General features: G+C 39.8%; 1 long non-coding RNA gene across 1 annotated transcript; it reads left to right on the top strand.

The window, feature by feature from the left end:
* Positions 1-765: 765 nt before the first annotated feature.
* Positions 766-8,889, top strand: LOC122656700. The gene is made up of 3 exons (XR_006332142.1): positions 766-966; positions 1,270-1,274; positions 8,879-8,889. It is a non-coding gene; the product is annotated as an uncharacterized LOC122656700 (long non-coding RNA).
* Positions 8,890-10,396: the final 1,507 nt, after the last annotated feature.

Below are 10,396 nucleotides of genomic sequence, written 5' to 3'. Positions count from 1 at the left end.
ATTACAATAAAAAACCCCTGAGGCACAAAAAGGCTCAAAACGATCACAGAAGCTCCATAAGGAAATGGAAGCCAAAATTTGGCTAAGTATAGGAAGCCCTTTAAGCTATGGACTTCAAAAGTGTAGGAAATGCTGCTCTTTTAAGCAATGGAATTCAAAAGTGTAGCAAATACTCCAATTGTTTTCTTCTTTTGCCTACACCTTTACCAGACCACATCACCTAAACCATTTCACTACCTAACCACTTGGCTGCCACCTCAGCTAGTTTAGGCACCCTTTGTGAGGTCCATAATGTGTGGGGTCCACCATCCAATTTCTCTCTTTAAATTACCATATTACCCCTAAGTGATGCAAAATGACTAAAATGTCCCTGAACACTTCCAAAACCTCCCAAAAACACCTACGAACATGTTTGCATTTGGTTGCCAACAATGACAACCCATTACCACTACTGCCAATGGACCAACAATCTCCCCCTTTGGAATTGTTGGCAACAACCATATAAGTGTACTCTCAACAACCACAAGTGTACTCTCTCTCCCCCTTTGACAACAAATACAAAGGGTAACTGAACTCCCCCTACAAGAGAGCTCTCCCTACATAGGCTCAACCATAGGAGTGCCCACCGCATCTTCCTATCCTACGAAAAGTTGGTGTTCTATGCACCCATTCACCTGCTCCCCATACACCTATACCTTATACTGTGTAAGTCTTCTCTCCTTTGGAGTTACAACTCCAAGCCTTTCTCTTAGTCTCTCAAAACTATCTTTGGGAAGCGGCTTCGTGAAGATATCAGCCACTTGGTCTTCTGTGGGAACAAATTCTAGCCTCACTTCACCTTCCATTACCTTTTCCTTCAGAAAATGATATCTGATGTCAATAGGCTTAGTCCTTGAATGCTGCACCGGATTCTTAGAGATGTTGATAGCACTCATGTTGTCACATTTGATAACCACAGGTTCATCAGTTTGAATGCCAAAATCAAAAATTTGTCTCTTCATCCAAATCGCCTGAGTACAACTAGATGCAGTTGCTATGTACTCAGCCTCTGCTGTAGATAATGAGACTGAGTCCTGCTTCTTACTTTGTCAAGCAACCAAACTCTTCCCAAGGTAGAATGCACCTCCACTGGTGCTCTTCCTATCATTAATGCTACCAGCCCATTCTGCATCTGAGAAGGCTGTGAGAGTGAAGTTTTCAGTCTTAGGATACCATAATCCATACTCCATTGACCCTTTCAAATACCTGAAAAATCCTCTTCACTGCTAGCAGATGTGTTTCCTTTGGGTTAGCCTGGAATCTAGCTACTAGACACACTAATTGTAGAATATCAGGTCTTGATGCTGTTAGGTACAAAAGACTCCCAATCATGGATCTGTACTGAGTCTGATCAACTGAGGGCGACTCATCACTGGAGCTCAACTTGCAACCTACTACCATAGGCGTTCCCACTGGTTTGCTATCCTCCATCATGAATTTCTTTAACATTTCCTTAACATATTTCATTTGAGATATGAAAATGCCATTCTCCATTTGATTCACTTGCAAACCCAAAAAGTAGGATAACTCTCCAAGCATGGACATCTCAAACTTTGTCCTCATCTTTTCTGCAAATTTCTGGTATACTTGGTCACAGTGACCTCCAAAGATGATGTCATCCACATACACAACAACTACTAACTGACTGCTGTCCTCTGTCATGACATATAGATTGTTGTCAACTGTTCCTTTCCTCAGACCCAACTCTAGCAGGTAAGTGTCAAGTCTCGAGTACCAAGCCCTTGGAGCTTGTTTCAAACCATATAAAGCTTTCTTAAGCCTGCATACCATATCTGGGTTATCACCACTCTCGAATTCGTCTGGTTGCTCAGTGTAGACCTCTTCTTCTAGATCACCATTCAGAAAAATAGATTTCACATCCATCTGATACACTTTGAAGCCCTTGAAGACTGCCAATGCCAAGAACATTCTGATAGACTCTAGTCTAGCCACTGGAGCAAAAGTTTCACCGAAATCGATACCTTCCACCTGTGCATATCCCTTGCACACTAGTCTGGCCTTGTTTCTGATAACTTGTCCATCTTCATTTAGTTTGTTCCTGAACACCCACTTGGTGCCAATAACATTCTTGTTTGTTGGTCTAGGGACCAATTCCCAAGTATCATTCTTCTCTATTTGATCCAGGTCCTCATTCATTGCCTTGACCCAGTGTTCATCTTTACTTGCTTTATAGACTGTCTTGGGCTCTTCCTGAGATATCAATGAAAATGTGGCTTTGCTTTTCCTTATTTTTTTTGTTTGCATTCCTTCATCTAGAGTACCAATGATTTGGTGAGGAGGATGTGCTTTTGTCCACTTGTTATCTTTTGGTCTGCCATCTTTCTTTGTCTCTGTATCAATATCATGATCATTAGACTCTACTACAGGTGGCTTCTCGGTCTCCATCACTTCGTCCTCTTCAACAATTTCAAAAATTGGATCCTCTGTTACAACAGGTCTAGGGTGAGGTAGATTCTCATCTATCTTTACATTTGAGCTTTCTACAATCTTTCCCAGTCGCTTGTTGAAGCACCTGTATGCCTTGCTCTTGGAACAGTAACCCAAAAATATACCTTCATCAGCCCTGTCATCAAATTTTCCCAAGCTTTCTTCCTTCCCCTTGATGAAACATCTAGATCCAAATACTTTAAAGTATTTCACTGCAGGTTTCTTTCCATGCCACATCTCATATGGAGTTTTGGTTTCATGTGGTCTCATCAAACACCTATTTAAAATGTGCACAGAACTATAGACTTCTCTCCAAAACCTTGTAACATTGTTTTCAGAGAGCATTGTTCTTGCCATTTCTTAAACAGTTCTATTCTTCTTTTCCACCACTCCATTCTATTGTGGAGTCCTTGTTGTAGAGTGTTGGATCTTTATCCCATGATCATCACAGAAATCTGAGAATTTTTTCCATGTGAACTCTTTGCCTTGGTCTGACCTCAGACATTTTATTGTCTTTCCAGTTTCATTTTCAACTCTTTTCTTGAAAGCCATAAAACTGTCCAATGCCTCTGTCTTGTCCTTTAGAAAAGATACCCAGATCATTCTAGTACAGTCATCAATAAAAAGTATGACGTACCTTTCTCCTCCAATGGCCTCTGTTCTCATAGGACCACACAGGTTTGTGTGAATCAAGTCTAGGGGGTTACTTGTGTGATATTCCTTGAGCTTGTAAGTAGCTCTAGTTTGTTTCCCCTTTTGACATGGCCCACAAACATGATTTGCAGGTCTCTTGATCTTTGAAAGATCTCTCACTGCTTCTATCTTACCATGCTTGGCAAGATTCTTGAAGTTGATGTGTCCCAACCTTCTATGCCATAGCCAATTCTCATCCTCTTGCCTCAACATGCATTTATCTTCACTGACATCTGATAAGATATATTGATTGCCTGTAGTTCTGGTTCCCTGTGCCACTGCCTTGCCATTCTTTGTCTTTTTGATCACACATCCTTCTTTTGTGAAAAGAACCTCATGCCCACCATCATATATCTGACTCACACTGAGGAGATTATGTTTTAGCCAACTCACATACAAAACATTGTTGGATTTGAGCTTCCCCTTGTCCGTCTTAACTGAACCTCTACCTTCAATCTTGGGCCCATCATTGTTGCCAAATCTCACAGAACCACCTTCCACTGCATTCAAGTTCAAGAACCTTTCCTTGTCTCCAGTCATGTGGGTGGAACATCCACTGTCAAGAATCCATGGTGCCTCACTACTATGAGCCTTGAAGGCTGTCTGCACAATCAAAGCATCATTGCTTCTCTTCTGCCTTTTGTCTACTCGCATTGCTTTATCAGATACTGATATAGGTTCTCTAGCTTTTCTTTGGGTTGACTGTGTATATCTCTGTACTTGCTTCCTTGGGGGGTTTCTTCTCACAGTTCTTTTGGGATGTCTCTGTGAAGGAAGAATAGTATTGCAATACCTTTCAATATGTCCCACTCTAAAACACCTGAAGCACTCCACTCTAACCTCTGCCAAAGGAGCAAACCTGTTATTGCTACCGAATGTCACTGCTCTGTGTTGCTTTCTGTAATCTGCCACTTTGTGCCCAAAGTTGTTGCATCCATAACAATACCCTTTGAAATTCTGACTCTGTCTTGAATCTCCGTTTTGACCTTTGAACTTCTGATAATTAACTCTGGTATAGCCATCTCTGTCCATTCTTTGCTTGGTAGACTTGTCAACATGTGAGTTCTTCTGTTGCTCCTTAATAAACCTTACTAGGTTTGTTGCAGTTCCATTTCCCTTGGTCTTCACAGTATTTGAAGATTCACTTTGAGAAAAACCAAGTCCAGTTTTGATGTGGGGTGATCTTTGAACCCTCAAGATCTCATCTAGCACATTGTTTCCTACCCTGCTAGAAGTAGTATGAGTAGTGTCAGTTATTTGAGTTTCAACTACCTTGCCTTTGGATCTTAAAATTGTCACTGGGGTAGGTGATGTAGCAGCTTCAAAATAACTCTTCTCTTGTACTCCTTCAAGTTTTTTCTTAGTTTTTCAATTTCTTTCTCAAGTTCTTCAAATTCTGTGCACTTGAGAGATAGACTGGAGGTGGTATCATTTATTACATGATCCATTTCCTCTATGGTGGCTGTCAACTCTTTGACTGTTGCCTCTGACTTTTCAAGTTGATTCTTCATTTCTTTATTTTTCTTCCTCTCTCCTTTGAGATTAATCAAAGCAGAGTACAACTCACCCACATAGTCAACTTCACCCTCAGGTTCTTCTTCATCATAAGATTTTTCTGGTGTTGCAAGTGATCTGTCATCTTCAATGGTCATGGCTAGGACTTCATCATCTGAGTCACTTTCTTCAACTGTTTCCTCTTCAGAAGAGTAACAATCCTTCTTAGTCAGCAAACTTTTCTTCTTGAAGTAGGTTTTCTTTCTCTTTGGAAAGAACTTTTTCTTTCCCTTTTTGTTACTACTTTCTTCCTCTTCATCTTCTGATTCATTTAGTTTCCCTTTCTTGGGACACTTAGAAGTGAAGTGTCCAATGCCTCCACAGTTGAAGCATTTAAAATGAGCCTTTTCCTTGTGTTTGCTTGTTCCTGTCTTGAATGTTCTAGCCAAGTAGGCTATGAGTTCAACATCAGAATCTTCAAATTCTTTTTCATCTTTAATTTTAACTTCTTAAGGGCCTTGAAAGCTACTTCTTTATCTGTAGGCTTGGGCTTGATCATCCTCAATTCATAAACTGTTAAAATTCCATGAACTTCATCCTCAATTTACCTGTAGGCTTGGGCTTGATCATCCTCAAGTTCTTTGACTCTTCAATTGCTGAAACTTTTGGACTGTAAAAATCTGATAAAGTTCTGACTACCTTCTTCACCACTACTGAGTCAGTGAGTTGCTCCCCCAATCCTCTAATTGAATTGACAATCTCATTTAATTTACTCTGTTCAGGTAGTGTTCAATATCCTCATCCTCAGTCATTCTCATACCCTCAAACATATTCCTGTGATGTTGCAATTTTGCTTCTCTTATCTTATCATCTCCCTCATGAACATTTTGTAGTTTGTCCCAAATTTCCTTGGATGTTGTACATCCTGCAATCCTGACAAACTCAGTTAGAGCTAGGGAGCTATAAAGAGCATTCAGAGCCTTTGCATCATTCTCTATCCTTTTCATCTCAGACTCAACTATGATTTCAGATGTGGAGAGAGTGTATCCCACCTTGATTGCCATCCAAACATTATAACCCAATGATTTCAGGTAGGCCTCCATCTTTATTTTCCAAAATCTGTAACTTGTTCCATCAAAATAGGGAATCCTACTATGACCACCATGACTGTCATGTGATGCCATTTCACTGCCTCTCAAGACTAAACCCGAAGCTGTTAAACTTCCTCCCTGGGATACCAAGCTCTGATACCAATTGAGGTTCCCAAACTAACACTAAGAGGGGGGGGTGAATCAGGGTCTAAAAATTCTTTCCAATTTTTGCTTCCAACCATGCAACACTAAATGACCTGTTAGCCTGAACAGTCAACTGCTTGCCACCAAGCTTGCTTGTGCAAATAAACACACACAATTCACATGCACACCTGCAGTGTAACCACTATGTGGCCAAACATACTAGGTGTGCACACCATCCTGCAGAAAACAACATTTCTAAACAAATACAGAATAGGACACAAGATATACGTGGATCGGCAAATTGCCTATGTCCACGGAGTAATACCCTAATCAGGGTTTTGTATTTACTTAACACAGACTGTGAATTCAACTGCAACGACAGTTCAGGTGATGCAACACCTGCTTCCACCTAAGCACCCACTCAGGCTAGGGCACCTACCCTTCTTCCAATCAAGCACCCACTTAACTGGTTATAATATATATGAATCAATAACAAAGTAAATGCAAGTCTCACCCCCTTACAACATATGCCATAGATTTATCAACAATATTCAATCTATGCAAAAATACAAAAGAACTTGCAAGTTTCGAAGTTACCCCCTTGACAATAGCACTTTGAGTAACTTCACAGAGATCTCCAGGTATCACTGGAATCTTCAATTGACCCCATGATAGAGGAGACTTGAATCTTCAAGTATACTTGCATCCGTTCTTGTTTCCAGTTGATCTTTGAAAAGCTTCAAAGCAACATCACCACTCAACAATCAACAATCTTGATCGATTCTTCTTCATTGGAGCACCACCACCACACACATCCTCTCTTCAATGAGCCTTTAAAACCATGCTCATCATGATTCATGGATTGATTTCAATGCATTCTTCAAAGGGAGGAGAGCTTCCACTAAGAAAATCTGAATTTTTCAATAAATAATCCCCTTCTCATTTCGTTACAGGCAGATAGGTCTCTTCAAAATGAGAACACTGTAATTTGGATGGACCAAAACAGCCATCGGATGAGGAAGTTATTGCATTTTTATTTTGAATAATGAGAAGCTTTAGAATGGAATCTTTGCACCTATGTATGGTGAGCTGGGGATGCATAGAATCAAAGGACCATGTGTTCAGCGCAAAAACTGCACAGCTATAGATGATGTCGCCCAGTAGGCATAGATGTTAGGCCCTTGATTTTGAATTTCACAAAGAAGAGGGTGCAACAAGCAAACCAGAAGCTAGCATTTGGAATCTCCAACTTGTTTCAGTGTACTTGCCTAGCACAAGATGCATTCACTTTGCTTGGCTTTTAAAGAAAAGCAACGGAGCACATGGTGCTTGACTTTGGAAGTTGGAATGTTGAATGGCCATTTTATGCATCAATTCTTGGTAATTGTGAATAGACCCCTCATCTCATCTTTTAAGGCTTCTGTAGACCAAAGTTTTAATAAATTACAATAAAAAACCCCTGAGGCACAAAAAGGCTCAAAACGATCACAGAAGCTCCATAAGGAAATGGAAGCCAAAATTTTGCTAAGTATAGGAAGCCGTTTAAGCTATGGACTTCAAAAGTGTTGCAAATGCTGCTCTTTTAAGCAATGGATTTCAAAAGTGTAGCAAATGCTCCAATTGTTTTCTTCTTTTGCCTACACCTTTAGCAGACCACATCACCTAAACCATTTCACTACCTGACCACTTGGCTGCCACCTCAGCTAGGTTAGGCACCCTTTGTGAGGTCCATAATGTGTGGGGCCCACCATCCAATTCCTCTCTTTAGATTACCATATTACCCCTGAGTGATGTAAAATGACTAAAATGTCCCTGAACACTTCTTAAACCTCCCAAAAACACCTACGAACATGTTTGCATTTGGTTGCCAACAATGACAACCCATTACCACTACTACCAATGGACCAACACCGTGTCTGTGCCATGTAACAAAGGTCCACATTGAGTGTTCGTTATATGTTGATCTCAAGAAGTAGCAAAGGTGACATATCTTGTACAAACATTTGGAGAACTTCAGTACTTTAGGAATGAAGAAATCTTCCGAGGCGACACTGAAACCTACTGAAAAATATTTTCCATCAGTAGAGGTTGTATGGAATTAAATAACTTGACAGTTGCTTTTGAAGCCTTCTAAAAGAAAACAGAAGAAATAACCTCATTGAAGGACTGAAGCACATCTCTATTAAAATGAACTTTCAACAACTCACTTTGACGAGTCAAGTCTCTCCCAAAAACAGTCAAAACAAGTAGGTAAAGCAGTCCACGAAGGTCCAGAACAGCAAGCCTTCTGCAAGACGGATTTTGGAAAGCCATTTGGAATAAAGTATACTAAATCAATTAGATCTGGTAAACGTGCACGTGGGGACAAAGAGAGAGATGTAAATATATAAGATTTAAAGAAAATTTAACCCAAAGCTTGATTATGCCATGAATAATTGGAAAAACAAAAAAATAAAGAAATTTTTGTCTAAAATAACATCATGAGCAGAGAACAGCAAGCCTACCATAAAATTTATGGCATTAGACATTCTCCTAAAAACTCAACGCTGGCACCAATTCAAATACTAAGAGTTCATTCATCAGTCAATCATGTTAGCCAGTAGGGCTTCCCGAACAAAGTGACAAACAGGTGTGCATTCAGTGTTTTTTTAATAAGTTCAATAGAATCATTTGTCATTGTATATAATCACATAATGGACTTCCCCAACTTTTTATAGTTGAGTCTTAGATCCACAACTGTCAATCAATAACAAGAAGTATATAACCTAATGAATCAAACATGCACACCCATGGCATGTTAGTTCTACAACAACTTATTTTATCCAGAAAATACTGCTAATTAGTTCGATCTGAAATACATGACTGTAATATGATATTTTAGGCTGTCTGATTAAAAGAAATGTGCTTAAAACATCACCCTATAAGCAGTTTGAGAATATTGGTAAGATATATAAAAGAAGGTGAAAGAGAACACTGATGTATCAGTATAAAAAAAGGAGATACAAAACTACCTCAAATTTTGAGGGTGCAACAAAGGAACCTTTGAATCATCAATTTTTTCCTAATTTTCCATTTTTATCATAAACAAGTCTAAGTAAAGAGGTCAACATCAATCCATGGTTCATACCCGAAGCACGTTTCCGGTGAAGCCTCTACAAACAATTGAGCTGAAGGTAAACAACCAAAACTATATAATGGGATAACAAAAATTTGAGGTAGATAAATAATTACTAAGTTATACACATGGATATTTATAAGCTTCCTTTTTCGCTTAGCTTTTCCTTGGCTTTTATCAACCAGTTAACTTAGTTTTGCTCAGTTAGGGTTTCTGGTTTACTTAATTGCAGAACTTTGTTGAGTTTCTTATCCATAGTAAGAGAGAGCTGACCAAAGCCAAAATCCATGAGAAGTGGAGACTGTTAGTCTCAGTTGTCTTCAATATATTGCATCTACTGTTGCTAAAGAGTATGGGGTTGGACGAAGCAAATGATGAGGATTGAGAAGTTCTGGGAACTGAATGTAGAGGGAGAACTACAAGATCTCTAGGTGGGGTCTCTTGAATCAAGGCCCCTTCTTCCATTGAACATCCTAGCCTCTATGGATTCTCAATACCCTGGGGAGGAAGGAGGTGAGAAGCTGAGTAGAGGGACAGGCAGAGCTGACAATGAGGCAAAAAAGAGTTGCAGGGGGCAAGGTAGACAGAGTTGCAGAGGCGAGGGAGGGAGAACAGGAGAGGCCAAAGATAGAAGAGAGAACAGTTGCAAGGTGAGTTGACTGTTTGTAGCATGGGAGTTGATTACCCAAAAAATCCCTGGGAACAAAAAAAAAATCTTGGTAACGAAAACTATAGGGGGCTGTATTGGCGAGATCCAACGGTGAACAGCTGCCCAAAAGAAAAACCGCCTAGAAGTCCAAGGACCTTTAGTACCATACCCTACCCCCGAACCAGCAGCCTTTGCACCAAGCAAGACCGCCCTTATCCCTTTGCTTTCACCATTCAGCCTCCTTTGCTTTGTTCCAATAGAGTCTAAGGCAAAGCTAAAGCGGTTCGTATGCCTACTTTACCTGCTTGGCCCAAACTATGTGATTGAACTAAGCTCATGAGAGGGGGGGGGGGACCCAAAACTTAATTAAAAGAACAAAAAAGAGAAAGAAAAATTGGTGAACAGATATGTTAAGCTTAAAAGGAAAACAACATAAAAAATAATAAGAACAAATGAAAAGAATAGGATCTGTCAAAGATTGAAGAAGGTTCCTAAAGAGTTCACATGCTGAGAAACCATGAAAACCCAATATAGTAGACGAAACAACGGTTTTCAGTCAAACAAAACTGGAACAAGAGCATCCATGCTCATGCCATTCAAGCTAAAATCACTACAAAAATAAATATTCACTAATGTATTCATAGTAGTAGCGGAAAAACTTAGACGATTAAATAGAAAGACTAAGAGAAATACAAAATGACCACCCACAGGAAGAGATTAAAG

This window comes from Telopea speciosissima, chromosome 3 (assembly GCF_018873765.1).
Source record: "Telopea speciosissima isolate NSW1024214 ecotype Mountain lineage chromosome 3, Tspe_v1, whole genome shotgun sequence".
NCBI classification, from domain to species: domain Eukaryota; kingdom Viridiplantae; phylum Streptophyta; class Magnoliopsida; order Proteales; family Proteaceae; genus Telopea; species Telopea speciosissima.
This window is presented reverse-complemented; position numbering and strand designations above follow the sequence as displayed.